The sequence below is a fragment of the Hippocampus comes genome, unplaced genomic scaffold, assembly GCF_001891065.2.
Source record: "Hippocampus comes isolate QL1 unplaced genomic scaffold, H_comes_QL1_v1.1 scaffold161, whole genome shotgun sequence".
In the NCBI taxonomy this organism is placed as follows: domain Eukaryota; kingdom Metazoa; phylum Chordata; class Actinopteri; order Syngnathiformes; family Syngnathidae; genus Hippocampus; species Hippocampus comes.
In genome coordinates, this window is record NW_017806067.1 from 142,039 (window position 1) to 156,946 (window position 14,908).

Sequence of the window (14,908 nt, forward strand, 5' to 3'; positions counted from 1 at the left end):
CCCCCCCCACCCACACACATAAACTTGCGGGTGCGTGTGGACACGCGACTAACAAAAAAAGGACAAAAAACATATGACAGATTGTACCAGCATACACTCTGTAAACATGACACACCCTGTACACTCTCCAACGACAATCTCAAACACACACACACACACATACAGTGCAAACACGCACACACATGCCAAAAACGTTTGTTTTGAAGTATCCAGACTTAATTTACATGGAAGCAGACTGCATGGCAACAAGAGCTGTTTCTAATATTTTCGAGACCTGATTTGGGATAGCGCCAATATATTGCAGAGAACGTGTGTGTGTGTGTGTGTTTGTGTGTGTGTGTGTGTGCGTGCGTGTGGTGGGGGCAGGGGATTACGTGATGTTGTCTACAACTCGTTTGAATAAAAAGTTCAACAAATTCCTTTAGAATATGTAATTTCATGAAAGAAAACATGTTCAATGTGGGCCATTTAACTATTTTGTATTTTCTACAAGATAAATGAAGAACAATACAAGTGAATACACACAATTCTGAAGAAGCGTGTGTCATTTATATGAATTTGATGATAGCATCTGAATTTGCTGCTTCTTGTATTTTGTTCACCTGACAAGTGGGACAAAATATGAGGGGCAAAATATGAGCGACGGCTCTCAATAGGACGACACGTAGGACCGAGCGACCGCCACACTACGAATAAACACATTGAAAAAGTGAAATGTTTCTAAGGAATCTGTGGCGGCGGCCAGCCGCAAGAGTACTCGCCCGACGGCCCAATCAGCATCCGGCGCCTGCGGCACTTACAAGAGACCTGGCCGCCCTCCGCCCTCAAAGCTTTCGGTCATCCTCAACAGCCTTGACCTGAGGTGTGAGACCCCAGCGGGGCCTCGTGTGCTCACAATGAGGAGGGGGCCGAGGGGCGGAGGAGCTGCGGGAGGAAGTGCTGGCTAAAGTGATGCTTGGACCCACACCGGTAAAAAGAGAGAAAAAAAAAAATCAAGTGCACTAATTGACAGAGTCGAGAGGAGCAAAAAGGAAAAAAAAAGTGGGGTTTTGTTTGTTTTGAAGGACAAGATGATGTGTTTTTAGGAGGCACCTGCCGGACCAAAGTATTGGGAGGGCGACAGGAAGTGGAAAGCAGAAGAAAGGTGACCTTTTCTGATCTAGTCCATTACCAACTTTTTTTGTTTGAGCTAAAAACGATGTTTTTTTTTGTTTTAGTCTATAAGGACCAAGACCGGCAGACTCACGGTCATCAAAGTCGGAGCAGACGCGAGCGTTAGCGGGGATGCACTGGGAGGGCTCCTGCATCTTGGAGAGCATGGTGAGGACTTTGTTCTTGCTGGCCTCCGCACTCCAGTCCCACATCCGGCTCCTCTCCTTCATGTGTCATCGTTTGGTCCTGAAGACCCGCAAGTCTGACGTCGGAACCTGGATGTGCAAAACATGTGAGAAAATGCGACTTGTCATATCCAGGATGTTAAGATTCTGTGATCATGTATCACATTTTCATTGACAGGTTTACATTCCTACCAATTTCCTCAACCGATTCAAGCCATCTCAATTCCAGACCCTTCGGCTTTTCAATTGAATATCTCCACATTTTTTTTTTACAACACCGTTAATTGCCCCGCATTTCAGTTTCGGATCAGCTCTTCCAACATTCACACACCCTTGAGCGCAGCACGCAGCTCCCCTCGAGAAGTGTCCGGAAACAAGCGTCCATTTTGTCACCCGGCAGCCAATTAAGAGTACCCTTAAGTGTGCACACAAAGCGCGCGCGCGCACTCGTGACACATGCAAAACATTTTAGCATTCAAGAAGAACATCCGTCAAGAAAGCCAGACGGTCTCGGGCTTGGCCGCCTCGATTGATGGCGCCGTGACTCCTTTGGCGGCAACGGCGGTCATCCGGCACGCTGCACACAATCACGTCCAGTCAGCGAGGACGACAGGAAGGTCGGGATGAGGAATATCATCAGTACGCCACATCAAGCAAACGTCGCACATGATGCATGGGGACCATGCAAACCTTGGGGGGGGGGCAGGGGGGGCTTGCCTTGTCCAACATGATGCTGGAAACAAAGCGACTCGAGAAACAATGCCACCAAACTGGCAACTTACTGGTAACGTATGAGCTGTTCTCCAGGAGAAGCAGCAACTGGGACCGGCAGGAGAATCTCTGAAGGCTCCCAAAATGTCATCTCACCTGCAGGGGCAGTTCAACTACGACAGAACTGAAGAACTCCACTCACTCCTTTCTCCGAGTTCTCATCAGAACCCGGCAGCAGCACTTTGAACCCGCTGCAAGGTCTTTACAGGCTCTGGTTAAATAAAATCTCATCTCTCAAAAAGAACCGACAGGTGTTTAGGAAGAAACAGTGCAACTCACTAGTTTTCACTTTTGATTTCTTTATTTTTGCTTCTGGGGGGGAGCTCAGGAAGCAGCGTTTTGTGACCAGCTGGAAAGTTATCCAAAATGTCATCTTGAACAAATCACTGACTCAATTTTAGTCCCAACCACCTGCAGCGGGGCAGGTTGCCATGACAAGCGCTCCATGTGAAGGCGGCAGATAGCCACCAAATCCCCTCCCAGAGGACAAAAGCGTCTCGGACGCGAGGACCAGGCCGGGACGAGGCGCTCCGACTTGTCTCTCTTTCTTTGCGTGTTTGGCAAAAGGATGAGCAGCGGTGGGACAATCGGCGGGGGCTCAAGCTATTCGACCGATTGCCACCCACAGAACTCCACCTCCAAGAATGCGCAAGCGATTATTCACGCAAGCACGTCCGCCTCTCAATCAGGCCCGACAAGTGCCAATCAAAGGCGGTGGCAGCCCAGCGCAGCGGGCGGGGCTTCAACAGCCACGAGAGGATTTTGAGCCCAAGACAATGGCGACACGGCCAGTGTGTGGTCCTCACGCTTAGGCCGCTAATCGGCCGTGTCAGATTAATGCTCTTTTTTTTTTTGGGGCCGGCCGCACGTCGCCGCGATAACGTCTTGGCTAGCAGCTGAATGCTAACCGGCGGGGGTTTTAGGGAGCGCTCGGGGATTAGTCCACCTATGAATTCCCGATGAGCTCAAAGGTCGTATTGCGACCGTCACAGCTGGCTTGCCGCAAAGACGGAGCCCAAGAATCGGCCGAGTGGAAAATCAAGCACTTTGTTACGCAGATGACAATTTGGACCAAGTAACGGAGTCGCCACGCCGCCGTCTGTGATCTCTTCTCAGAGCGTTCATCGGAATAGGGAAAAAGCATTTCACACAAGCTCTGGTTCCTCGTCAGAAGCATTTGGGGGGCCAACTGTTGAGTTTTTAGAAGATTTGGTCACCCAGAATCTGATCTCTAATACATAACTGAGATGATTTGTTTCATTTGTTTTAAGCAAGCTGGCGCTGGAGAAATAATATCTGTTCTCCTGATTGCAGTCAGAACTCGGGCAGCCTCGCCGCACCGATTTTTGGAGTATTTTCAGAAACGATCGGTGGTGGAAGAGGAAACTCCTTGCCGAAGAAGGCGGGGGAAAACAGATGGGCCAGCGTCGGCGGCGCTCCTGACCTTTTTCCGCGTCACGTAAACAGGTGAAGACGATATACGGCGGTGGGATTAGGCCGGCTTAGGTGTACCGGAGGAGAGCGCCGGGCCGACTAGCGCGGGGGACGAGCCCGCCCACCGGTAGCGAGGAGACCAACGAGCGGATCACACGCTCAAGCACCAGAACGACTGGCCTTGCTTGATTCACTTGCGACGTGCGCGTGCTGTACGCAAAAGACCGAAAGCGCTACGCTACCTTGTTCGGGCCAGGACCCGGATGACCAACTGTCACGTGATGGACTTGGCTTCATGTGGCAAGATGAAGGAGATCCGCAACCTCCCATGGACCAGTCCTGGAAGGATGCACACATCAAGTCGTGATAATTCATATGGCGTATTGATTTCGAGCGGCTCCGTTGATTTGTGTCAGTTTTCATGACTGGTGAAATGAGCCATGGCAGTTGAACACAACTACGATGTCCAGGTTCTGATGGGAGCTGAGCGTGGCGGTAGGGTCACTCACCGACTCGTCACCTTCCGGGACCTTCCACGAAGACTCAGGAGACCCCATTGGACCTGATGGGGGCAACAGCGTGAAAGCAGCTCAGATCACAGGAAGTCATTTGTGTGAGGTCATGTCAGGCAGGCAGGTGAGTGTGTATTATGCTTGTGTGTACACAAACGCTTGCCTCGCACGCACGCTTATCTTTTGTAATGGAGTGTGTGCACAGATATGAGTAAGGCAGCACACTGGACTGATGTCGTGTGTAATCTGTGAGCAAATAGCGTCCATCAAAGTGAGCACCTGTCTGCGGGAGCGTGCCAGGTGCAAACATTGTTCTTCGGATGGATGGCGCGGGGGTGGGGGCAAGCTCATTATCAACATTCATACAAATAGGAGAAGTCGTCTCTGAGGTGCGCATCGTGCCATTTCGTCACCCAAGACGAGGGGAACACCTCAACATGGATTCCCTCTTTGAAACCATCCATCCATGATTTCAAACGACTGACAAAACGTCGCGAGGCATGCTGGGAAGTTAGTCGCTAGGCATCTCGTACGTCGAGCAAAACGTGGCTCCACAGCCGCACGTGGCTCTGTCGTCCATCCGCTGTGGCCCACCGTGACTTTGGTGCTCCTCTAACCTTTAGAGAAAACGTCTATTATTTCGGGGGTAGATGAAAATATAGGTCACAATGCGGCAAGATTTATTGAGCCGTTTGAACCACCCGCTATGCAGAGCGAGGACACAGCCAAGAAAAAATTGTCAAGAAAACAGTCATAACTCTGAAACAATGATGCTATTTGATAGCACATCTATGGCGTTTTGTGTGACATCTTGGTGATAGGCTAACGGCTCACTGTAAGACAAAGAGCTATGTGGCTGCTTTCTAGATGCAATTCTCTTGATGTTCAGTTTAGTTTGACAGCAAAGGACTTTCTCCTGACTCCGGATTGGCTCCCGTTCAGGCTTGTCGCGCCACCCGTTGCTTCGGAACGCACGCTGAACCCCGCCGAGTGCCTGTTTTTTTTTTTTACAACCTCATAAACGAGTTTATCCAGCGGTCGCGCGACGGGCCTATCTGCGTCGGACTTTCCGGGGTTAATGATCGACACCAGCGGTTTGATCTTTATGAATTTGTGACATGAATATCGGGGGAAGCAGTTAAGCCTGGGGGTAGGGGGGGCGTCACATTTGAGACGCTTGCTGCCAATAAAGCCAACGCATCCTTGCCACCCAAGAGCACGCACGCACGCACCTGCCTGCTTATCACACCATCTCTCTCAAACTGTCGAAAAAGTGGCACGTCTGGCTGAGATTGATGCTAATGACTGCAAAATGGGTCTTTGGGCGCAGCAATCATATTTTCATAAACAAATACAAGCAGACTTTGAAGGGGAGAATGTTTGTACTTTGGCGTCAGCTTCGGGTGTTTATTTGCATAATCGTCAATAACTGAAAAATCAATCATGAGACTGGCCACTAATAGCAAACTGTTAATAGGAACTAAAACTGAACGATAATTTGGGAATACAACAGAACATTAATTTATCGTATAAGTTACCGTTATCGAAAAAGTCTGAAATAAATGAAATAGAATGGCATGTGAAATATAAAATAAGTACATATACTAAAACATATACATATACATTTATATAATTATATTCAATAATTTATGAATTAAGGAGGCGGGGTGGGGGTCCCCTCAAAATATTAAGGAAACTATTCCGACACCTTCTGAGGTCACCATGACATCTTGGTTCCACACACCGGGGAGGAAGTGGTCGCCCCGGTCGGCCGCCACCGTGTGGAGTGCGCTCTCCGTTGCAGCGGCAGGAGCCGCACGCGCGACAGCGAGCCCAGATTCCCCAACTGGCAACCCACCGTCAACGCCGTCAGCCCTGCATACAACGATGCTTCCCAAACACACGCAACAAAATGCACAAGCAGAAATACATCTGTTTAGTTTCGTCATGATAAAACAAAGAAACAAAAGACACATTCTATTTTATCATGATGTTTCAAACCATTTTTTACCGGTAGCTCATGAAGCACTTTTTTCACGATCTAGAAACCAACGTTCATTTCTGGCCTTGGAATGAACTCAAATGGGAAACTATGCGCGTGTGCACGCACGCACGCAGCGGTCACGCCCAATTAAAAGTGGATCAGTGACAGTGTGGCTGAGCGCCAATGCAAATCTCTTCCGACCCACGTTGAATGGGTGCGGAGGTGGAATTCCACACAGTCACAAACACCCTCACAGTCTCACTCGCGACACACATACACGCACACACCTCTAGACACAGGAGTGTGCGGGAAGGGAAGGCCCCCCGGAGAGAAAGTCCCAGAGATCATTTGTGATGTGGCCATGGCAAAAGCTTTGTGGACTTTGGGAGAGGAAATCCCGGGATAACGGACGGCCACACTTGCGGCCGCTTCTTCATTAGCCAAAAAGTGGCCAAATAGAGGACACTTGTGAGGGCACAGCCGCCCCCGTCCACCACTAAATGCTAATCTGGGGTATGCATTTTGGGGGGGGGGGGGGCGCCCTCCTGCATTGATTGTATCACCCTAAGGTTGCTGTGGCAGCAGCCCACCCTGATCCTTCCACAGCCTGGGGGTCAAAGGTCAGGGGGTTCAGACAGAGGTTGGGACAAGCAAGCAGGTTAAACACCTTGTAGGGGATTAGCCAGAAGGGAAGTCTTCATTTGGACGGACACACGGACACACACACACACTTTTGAGTGGCTTTGCGTGCTTTGGGCGGACACGGCGAGTTGCCCAGATGATGAAGGGAAGTGCGGCTAATTGAGACATTAGCTGAATGGGGTGGAATGGAATAAAAATTGCGTCGGTCCACGATGTCATCATTGTGGAGTTCCGACTGCACCCATTTGATGAGCACCAAAAAAATGTGACAGTGCTTCAGTCCCACCCATACATACATAAATATTGTGGGGGTGACAGAACAAAACGGGTAAAAAGTGCAAAATGTAGGAAAACAGTGAGTAAGAAGCGATTACTTTGTTGTCCAGTATATTACTTTATTTCCCTCAAAATTCTGCAAGCGGTTTAGATTAATAGTTTTAGATATGTTAGAAAAAAACACCAAAAATAGACTTTTATTGGTGGTGGAGCGATGGCTGTTTGAAAGTGCTCTATCAATACAGTTGAGTATTTTGCATACCTTGGCAAGGCGAATCTGCGCTCACCGTCGAGTCGGACGCTCGGCCCAGCGACGAGAAAGGCGAAGGTGACGAGGGCGTGATGGTGTCCGCTTCGAGTGAATGCCGCAGAGTTCTGTGTGTGAATCCGGCGACGCCGCTGTCGAGCGGCAGCACCCTGCAACTGCCACAATTAGCTCCCATCTGTTTTGTAAATGTCAAGCAGAGATGAACACTCTGCTTTAGAGAGTAAAAAAGTAATATTGTGTTTGTTGGCCATGCAATGCTTAAGAATGAATGAAGTAGGATTTTCAGGAGGGGGGAAAAAAACAACAACAAAAACAACTCCCGGTACTTTGTAGCAAAGCTCCTCCGCTCCAGGCCCCGGAGCTCAAAAGTCTCACCTTCCCAAATGCCCCGCGCCTCCCCCACCTCCGCTTTTGCCTTTAAGCCTTCATTAGTCTAAAAGTGTGCAGCTAATTGGCACCGACTTCCTTATCTGATCTTCGAGGCTCACAACATTGTGGAGGTGACAAGATGAGCCCATCAAACTTAATTTAGCTTCTTCGGATTGTTCAAACTCACACTTTTATTTGGATCCATTTTTTAACCTGCATTCTTTTGCTGCTGAAATGAATGAAGCGGTGACACTCATCGTGAGGAGAACAGCGGGCAATGATAACCCCCCCGCCCGATCTCACCCCTGCCCCACCCCCATACCCCGCTCGCCCACCGCTGGCACAAAACAAAAAAGAAGAAAATCCCCACACAATTTCCACATTGTTTGCCTCCTTTCACAAAGTTCCTTGAGGAGTCAGATGTCAGCAGTCCGGACCTTCGTCGGGGCTTCTGACGGTAAACTGGCGACCGCCGGGAAAAAGACGGGGCGCGATTCTATTGTAGCGAGCAGCGGCCCGTGTGGATTTAAAACGCCGGGGGGAAAGGCGGGGGTGCCTTTGAACGGTACCGGCTTATTACGGACGCCCACCGGAAAAGTGCGCACGCTCGATGCCTTGTTCATGACCGGAGGCATTTCTTTGCCTGACCAAACGGGGACGTCCAGCAACTGCGAGGGCAAGCTCTCAGTTTAACCACTTTCCTGGTATGTCAAAATTGAAACGGGCCTTTGCGCAGGTTTCCACACCAACATGCGCCTGTTGTCAGTGTCAGAAAGGATATCAATGCAATTTGAACGGGTTAGGAACCTTGTGTGGAGCTCACCTTTCAGGGGGGGAATGGGATCCAGCACGGGCAAGCGACGGGGGCCGGAGAGACCACCATGGAGGTCCAACGGTGGGCCAGCGTCTGTGGAGGCAGCTAGAGGACTGGACAGACGGCCCGCGTTAGCCGGTCCAGAATTCACCGCAACAGAGTTCGGAGAATGCGGTCCCTCGGGCTTAAAGCGGAGGGATTGCGGGTTCTGGATGGCGGATGACGCTGGAACGTGAGGTCGACTGGCAACAGCACGTCGGGCATCTTCACGCGCGCTTTCGTCAGCTCCAACGTGGCCAGACCCTTCAAAGACAGAACATGACGAAATAGCAAGAAAAGCGTTTTGCATTTGGATCATCTGTTGCTGACATTCTCGCTCCCGGTGCCCTGAGAGTGAGAACACTCGTTCCCCTGCTGGGCGAGCGAACAAAAGGTGGCAAAAGAGAAGGGGGGGGGAAAAAAAAAAAAAAAAAACAACAACAACGCTGCGCCAGGCCAGGAGCAGCTGTCGACATTCCCAACTTACAATAGCGAGCACGAGCAGGGCCACGCTCACGCAGGAAGCGGATCAGCTCCCAGCTGGGAAAAACAACCACAAAGAAAACCACAAAGCTAACAAATGCTAACACAGGCAACGGACTTGCTCAAATGTGCACTCCTTCCTCAGTGGGATGAGGCTGGCTTCAGAATGAAACTTACCCTGAAACGGGTGACAAAACACTCGCATAAACAAACCCCAAATAAAGTTCGGCTGTTCTAGTAGGCTTGTCACGACATGACATTTTCCTTGAACCTTCTCGAAGACCCCAGCTCAAGCTGATGCCCCTGCACATTTCTCCCAGACCCAAATCAAGTTCAGCTGCTCTCACAGGCTTTTCATGACATTTTTTTCCCCCTGCTTTCGTGGCCAAGCCTGAATGTTTTGTGCGAACACTGCCCGCTATTTTGAACTGTTCACGATTGCTTCCACAACTGATGCACAACAATTCAAACTGCGGGGCACCATTTGAATCCTTCTTCCTGGCCAAATTGTCCATTTTTCCTTTTCAAGCCTCCAGCACAAACATGAACTCCTTGTGGCGCCACCCCCTTTCCCTTTGGCCTTTCTCTCCTTGGCCCTTTTGCACACCCCAATTCTTTTCACCGCTCTCTCTTTCTTGGCGGACCACTGATTAGACGTGTGTGTGTGTGTGTGTGTGTGTGTGTGTGTGTGTGTGTGTGTGTGTGTGTGTGAGATGGAGGGTGGGGGGGCGGTGCCGGACAATCTCCTCTTGTTTTCTTCGCCAAGAGGAGTCAGCGCAGAGGATAAAGAGAGCACATTGCTGCACTTGTGGCCCCTTACAATGCGCCGCCATTCCCATCTGTTGGGTCCGAGCGTGCGCGTGTGAATGACATGTGTCGGGGCGTACGAGCCACGCCGGCTTCCTTCGGGGCAATTGTGAGCGGGCCTGGCGCCATATGGCGGAATAATGACTTTTTAGGCCGCTCGTGCTGAGGTGCGCGGGGCCCCCTTGCGCGCCCACTTGCCCGTCCTCGGAGGTGAAGGCTGGACGACATGCCTTCACATCAAAAATGAGCCGCCGAGCTACCCGAAGCCTGTTAGTATTCTGTCCATCGAGAGGGCAGCGGTGTTTGCACTGAAGTAAACGGAGCAACATACTGCACCGTTTCATCACCGAGTGACCCAAATTCACTTGTCAATTCAGCCTTACCCGGCGGGCGGCGCTTGGCGCGGACGGCGGCTGCGGGCGGTGGGGCTAGGAGCTCAGGAAACATGGAGGTCTAAGTTTTGCAGTCCGACTTCATGTCAGACAGGAAGCGAGGACAAAGTGCGGAGGGACGCTGGAGACACATGTGGGCCTGGAGAGAAACAGAACAATTTACGACATATTTCAATGTGACATGCAGAAAGTAAAAGATTTATTCCTCCCTATGTGCCTTTTAATTCAAGTTTGCTTTTTGGGGGGGAAAGTATGTACTGTATTTATGTAAATGTATATTTCTTTTGAGTTTTAGTTGTTACATGATATACATTCTCGATTTAATTCATGTTTTTTTTTTTTACTTCGTTGACTGGATTAGTTTATTTTGCACATTTTTTAAGCCACAAATATATCAAATATGACCTAATTTCTCATGTTTCCACTGCATGTTGACTGTGTTTAAATATCAATTAGGGATCTCTGTCCCCCCCGTGTGGCCAACCCACCCAATACAAGTTTTGTTGAGCCCCACAGTAAATAAGATGGCCCCAAAAAGGTGAACAAGCAGCCAACGGTGACCTTTCCAGAGCAAACAAGAATAAAGGTCCGCGTGTTTGTCTTGGATTTAGGCGAGTGAGGCAGCATTCAAGCAGACATGCATGAGTGTGATGGAGGGATGGATGGAAAGAGGGGCGTGGGGTTGGCGTGTGCGTGTGTGTGTGTGTGTGCGTGAGGAAGGGGGCAGGGGGGTTTCGGTGTCTGAGCCTCACACAGGGAGGATCAGCTTGGAAATCTCAAGCTCTCAGATGTGCGGCTTTAAAGATTTGCATTCTTGTGATGTCCCTGAATGGGGCACAAGAACAAGACGCAGCCCCCCGCGCCGCTGCCAGTCACCCCCCACACACACCTCAATACCTGCCACTTAGGACCCTCAAAAGAGCCGGGGAGGGGGGCAGGTGTAGAAATGTCACGCGACAACCCAAAGCAGCTGTGTGTCAATGCCAACTTTTTCTTTGTAAAACTCCTATTAAAGGCGATTAGCCCAACCTATTTTTTCCCCATGATTTGAGTTGTTTTTCTGTAGGTTTTGATTTTGAGGAAACCGCCATCAAATTGACTTCCTCCAACAAGTGAATGTGTCATTGAAGCGTTCTCAAAAGGATGGCGGCAATGCCCCGGCCCAGGAAACTCGGCGACCTCCTGGCGTCCTGCAACCCACGCGCGCCATCCCCGCCGCCTCAGCTTAATGTCATTAGAGGCCATCTTGTGCCAGCGCCGCCACGCCGGACAAGCCCACGCAGGAAGGGCGTCTGTGTCGTTTGGCCCACAGATGGACGCCGGGCCACCTCCAACGCCAGCGTCCATGAGCCGACGCAGACGTCCTTCATTAGCCGGCAAAGACACAAGCGTGTCTATGTCCACGCACACACGCACGTCTTGGCAAGAAAGCAGATTTCGGCCCTAACAAGGTTAAAGCCCCAAAAAGTGACTTTTTACATCAGGGAGATTTGTGTTTCTGCGGGGTGTAATTAGCTTTGCTGCAGGGTTGGGGGGGTCTGCAGCACTAGATGAAGTTTAAGGGGCTGCGGGGCGAGAGGAAGGGCGCGTGAGCAGGCGGTGAGGGGCCGACACTGGGCCGCATTGTGGCGAGGACGCAAATGTGATTATGGGCCGCTGTCAGAAGCCAGGCTCGCATACGGCTTAGCCTGCCAAGTAGCAGAAACTTTGGACTTTCTGCCTTGAGACAATGAGATCACTTTGCGGGAGACCCCTGCCAGACCCCCTGCCATGCCCAAACCCCAAAACACAACACAGTCACAGATTGAATCACTTTTTTTTTAAGCTTTTTCAATTCTATTGTTATTAAAGTAATTTTTTGGTGAAAGGCAAATAAATATATTTGTCTCATTTAGTATGCCATCATGTTTATTTGTATTTGCAAACATTCTGAATCGATCTTGAGACATTTTGAGATTGACTTATTCTTCTCATCTGTAATCTTTCCAGACAGTCAGCAAAATGACATTTGTTAATTTGTGGAATTGTACTCAAATTCCATTTTATTTGAACATATGTATGTTGATACATTATTATGCGTAATGTGCGCTGAAAAGAATACTGCACATCTAATTAGGAACTTTAAGAATATTTTTTAAATGTGACATTCTTGTGTTTTTTTTTTTTGAAGTTGAAACTGCAACCCTGAACTTTTGGTTGTGTGATGGGACTAAGAGAGCTGTCGTTCAAATGACTACGAGGACCAAGGACTAAAAGTTCCTTTACGTGGACGGTATTCGAGCTAAGTCTGTTCCATTTTCACATTCCGAGTGCCATTTTTGCCGCCATCTTGTCAGCTCGCTTGGGCACCTGTGCATTCTGACGCGTGGCCCGGGCGACAAAAGCGGCAGGCCGGTCAAAGTGCCCATTTATTCCACAGTGGCGGGCACGAGTGGCGAAGACGCTCTCGTATGCAAATGAGGTCGCCGCGGGCCATTTACTTGTTTGTTTAGCCGGAGGCCGAGCCGAGACGTCTGCGGTCGCCACGGCGACCCTAAATGGCGCTCGCGCGCAACAAAAGAGCGACAAGTGGGAGGATTCGCTTAATACGCTGATCATACTGTAGCACTCGCACAGCCAATATATAAGCTTGCGGCTTGAACCTTTCTCCGGCAACTTTTTTGGGGGGCTTTTAAATATTCTTCAAAATTCTATACAAATCTGTGTGCAATGCGCGAGTGTATGATGACTCACAGTACGGCACGAGACGGGCCTTTCCCACAAGATGGCCTTGCTGACAAAAGACACAAAGACGGGTCTCTGTAGCAAACAGAAAAACAGACACGTTGACGTTGATGGTTCTGATTGCAAGTCGCAGCAGAAGACCAGTGACGAAGGCTAAGACCCCCCTCACTGAGGAGTACAGTAATAAGTCCTCTGTCTTGATTAGCGCCACCACTTGATGGAGTCTGCTCTCCCACGCAGCAGACGCTCCATCTGCTCCTCCAGCTCTCGAACCGGGCGGGCCAGCGGCCCGGCCGGGAGTCCGCCGCTGCAACCACGAGGGCGTCGAGTCATCCATCACGGCTGATGTCCGTCGAGGCCCGAGCACGCTGCCTCACCCGGCTCCCTCCGCCACAGGATTCTTTGACGGGGTGTCACCTCAGAGCAGAGTGGGGGGATGCGAGCAGGACAATGGCATCAGGGTACTGACCGCGCTCCCCCCTGACCGGAAGGCAGGGGGCAGCGCTGCGATTACATGCAAGTGTATTATTCAATGCAAGTAGTGTATTTAAAAATGGACTGCACCAGACTCAGACGAATACGTCATCAGGCCTGCGTCTCTTCCATTTCGTTGCACCCTGCGGTACAAAGACAATAATGCTATTCTGATTCGAAATCTCAAAATGAACATAGGTGTGGTCATATCATGGACGGCAACGGGCGTGTGGCAGTTGCGCCTTTGTGTCCATCGATCCGTTCAACGCTCTGTGGCAGATCCACCTCCAGGTACTTCCTGCCCACGTGACCCACGTGAAGCAGGAGGCCCGATCGAATTACCAATTTGGAGCTCATCGCCAAAACGCCGGCTGCTCTTTGACTCCATCTGCTCGGCCTCCTCCGGGGAGCCTCGCTTTCCACTTGGGGATGTTTTATTAATTTGCCTGATTACCTCAACGGCCTGCCACCAGGGCCCATTAATAGGCATTTCATCAAGGTTTGATTAGCGAACGCTGGGAGACAAAGCCAGCAGTCGGCCCTGTTCCCCCTGGGGGGTTCGGACGCATGCAAACGCCGCAGGTCATCGTGCTTTGACATGTCCGCTTTGGCGGAAATTACAGCCTCAAGGTCTTTTGGATGCAACCCCACGAGCTCGGCACAACTATCTTTGGCCTGTTTGGACAATTTTCCAATCCAGCCATTTTCCTAAACCATTGTTATAATCCTTTCACACATAGGCAGATAATAAAACAATAGTCACAGGCAAATATTCCTCTGTGAAGAACAAAGAATATTCAGTTGGCTTCCTGAGGAGATCTCCATTCAGTCTAGCCACCTGTCTGAATTTTACTGCCCTCAAATGGAAAAGTGACGCAAAATGAGAGTAATCGAAGCGTTTTGCGTTTTACGCATTTTGTTCTCTTACCACCGTATTTCAGAATGGTTTCAATTCATTTCCGGATGCTCTTTATGTGTCACACTGGCAAAATTGGGCCCAGTAGGGTGAAGACAACAGACCTCAGGAGTTGGGAGAAGAAAAAAACAAAAGGGGTGGGGGGTGAACCAGGACCTCCACCACAGAAAAGGAGGACAACCACCTCAGCATGAGAGAGGTCAGCCACCATCAAGCGCGAAGGTGAGCCTCCTACCATTCCTCGGCAAAAAAACATTCAGGCACCGGGTGTTGCGCTGTGGGCCAGTTGGGGTCTGGGTCCGGGTCAGGGCAGCTGCAAGGACTCTGTGACCCTGAAATGAGCTCCGGGAGTCACTCAAGCCCCCTGCAGGCGCACCAGAGCTCCTTCTCGGCTTCAAAATCTGCCAGCCGGGGGGAGGGGGTGGCAGCGTGTAATCAATACGCTGACTATCGACGCAGGCGTCATTTTCGGGGGATCTCCGAGGGGGAACGTCGCCACAAAAGCCGAGCTGACAAAGAATCAGGCCGGTGGCGGACCAGTGGATAACCTACTTAACATTCATTAGTGTCACAGAGGAGCGCAAACAGCCCGCTCCAATCTGAGCGATGGGCTCTCCACCCGGCATGGGGTTGCATTCAGCGAGTTGACAGAGAATTGATCAGCAA

General features: G+C 50.4%; 1 long non-coding RNA gene across 1 annotated transcript in view; it reads right to left on the reverse strand.

The window, feature by feature from the left end:
* The window catches only part of LOC109530136 (uncharacterized), a 24,607-nt gene extending 10,573 nt beyond the window's left edge, over window positions 1-14,034 (reverse strand). Inside the window, exons 1-8 of the long non-coding RNA XR_002170954.1 lie at window positions 13,032-14,034; window positions 12,862-12,927; window positions 10,120-10,267; window positions 8,417-8,710; window positions 5,799-5,929; window positions 4,052-4,104; window positions 3,785-3,881; window positions 1,247-1,427 (exon numbers count right to left, since the gene is read on the reverse strand). This is a non-coding gene — a long non-coding RNA (uncharacterized LOC109530136). The remainder of the gene's footprint in view (window positions 1-1,246; window positions 1,428-3,784; window positions 3,882-4,051; window positions 4,105-5,798; window positions 5,930-8,416; window positions 8,711-10,119; window positions 10,268-12,861; window positions 12,928-13,031) is intronic.
* Window positions 14,035-14,908: the final 874 nt, after the last annotated feature.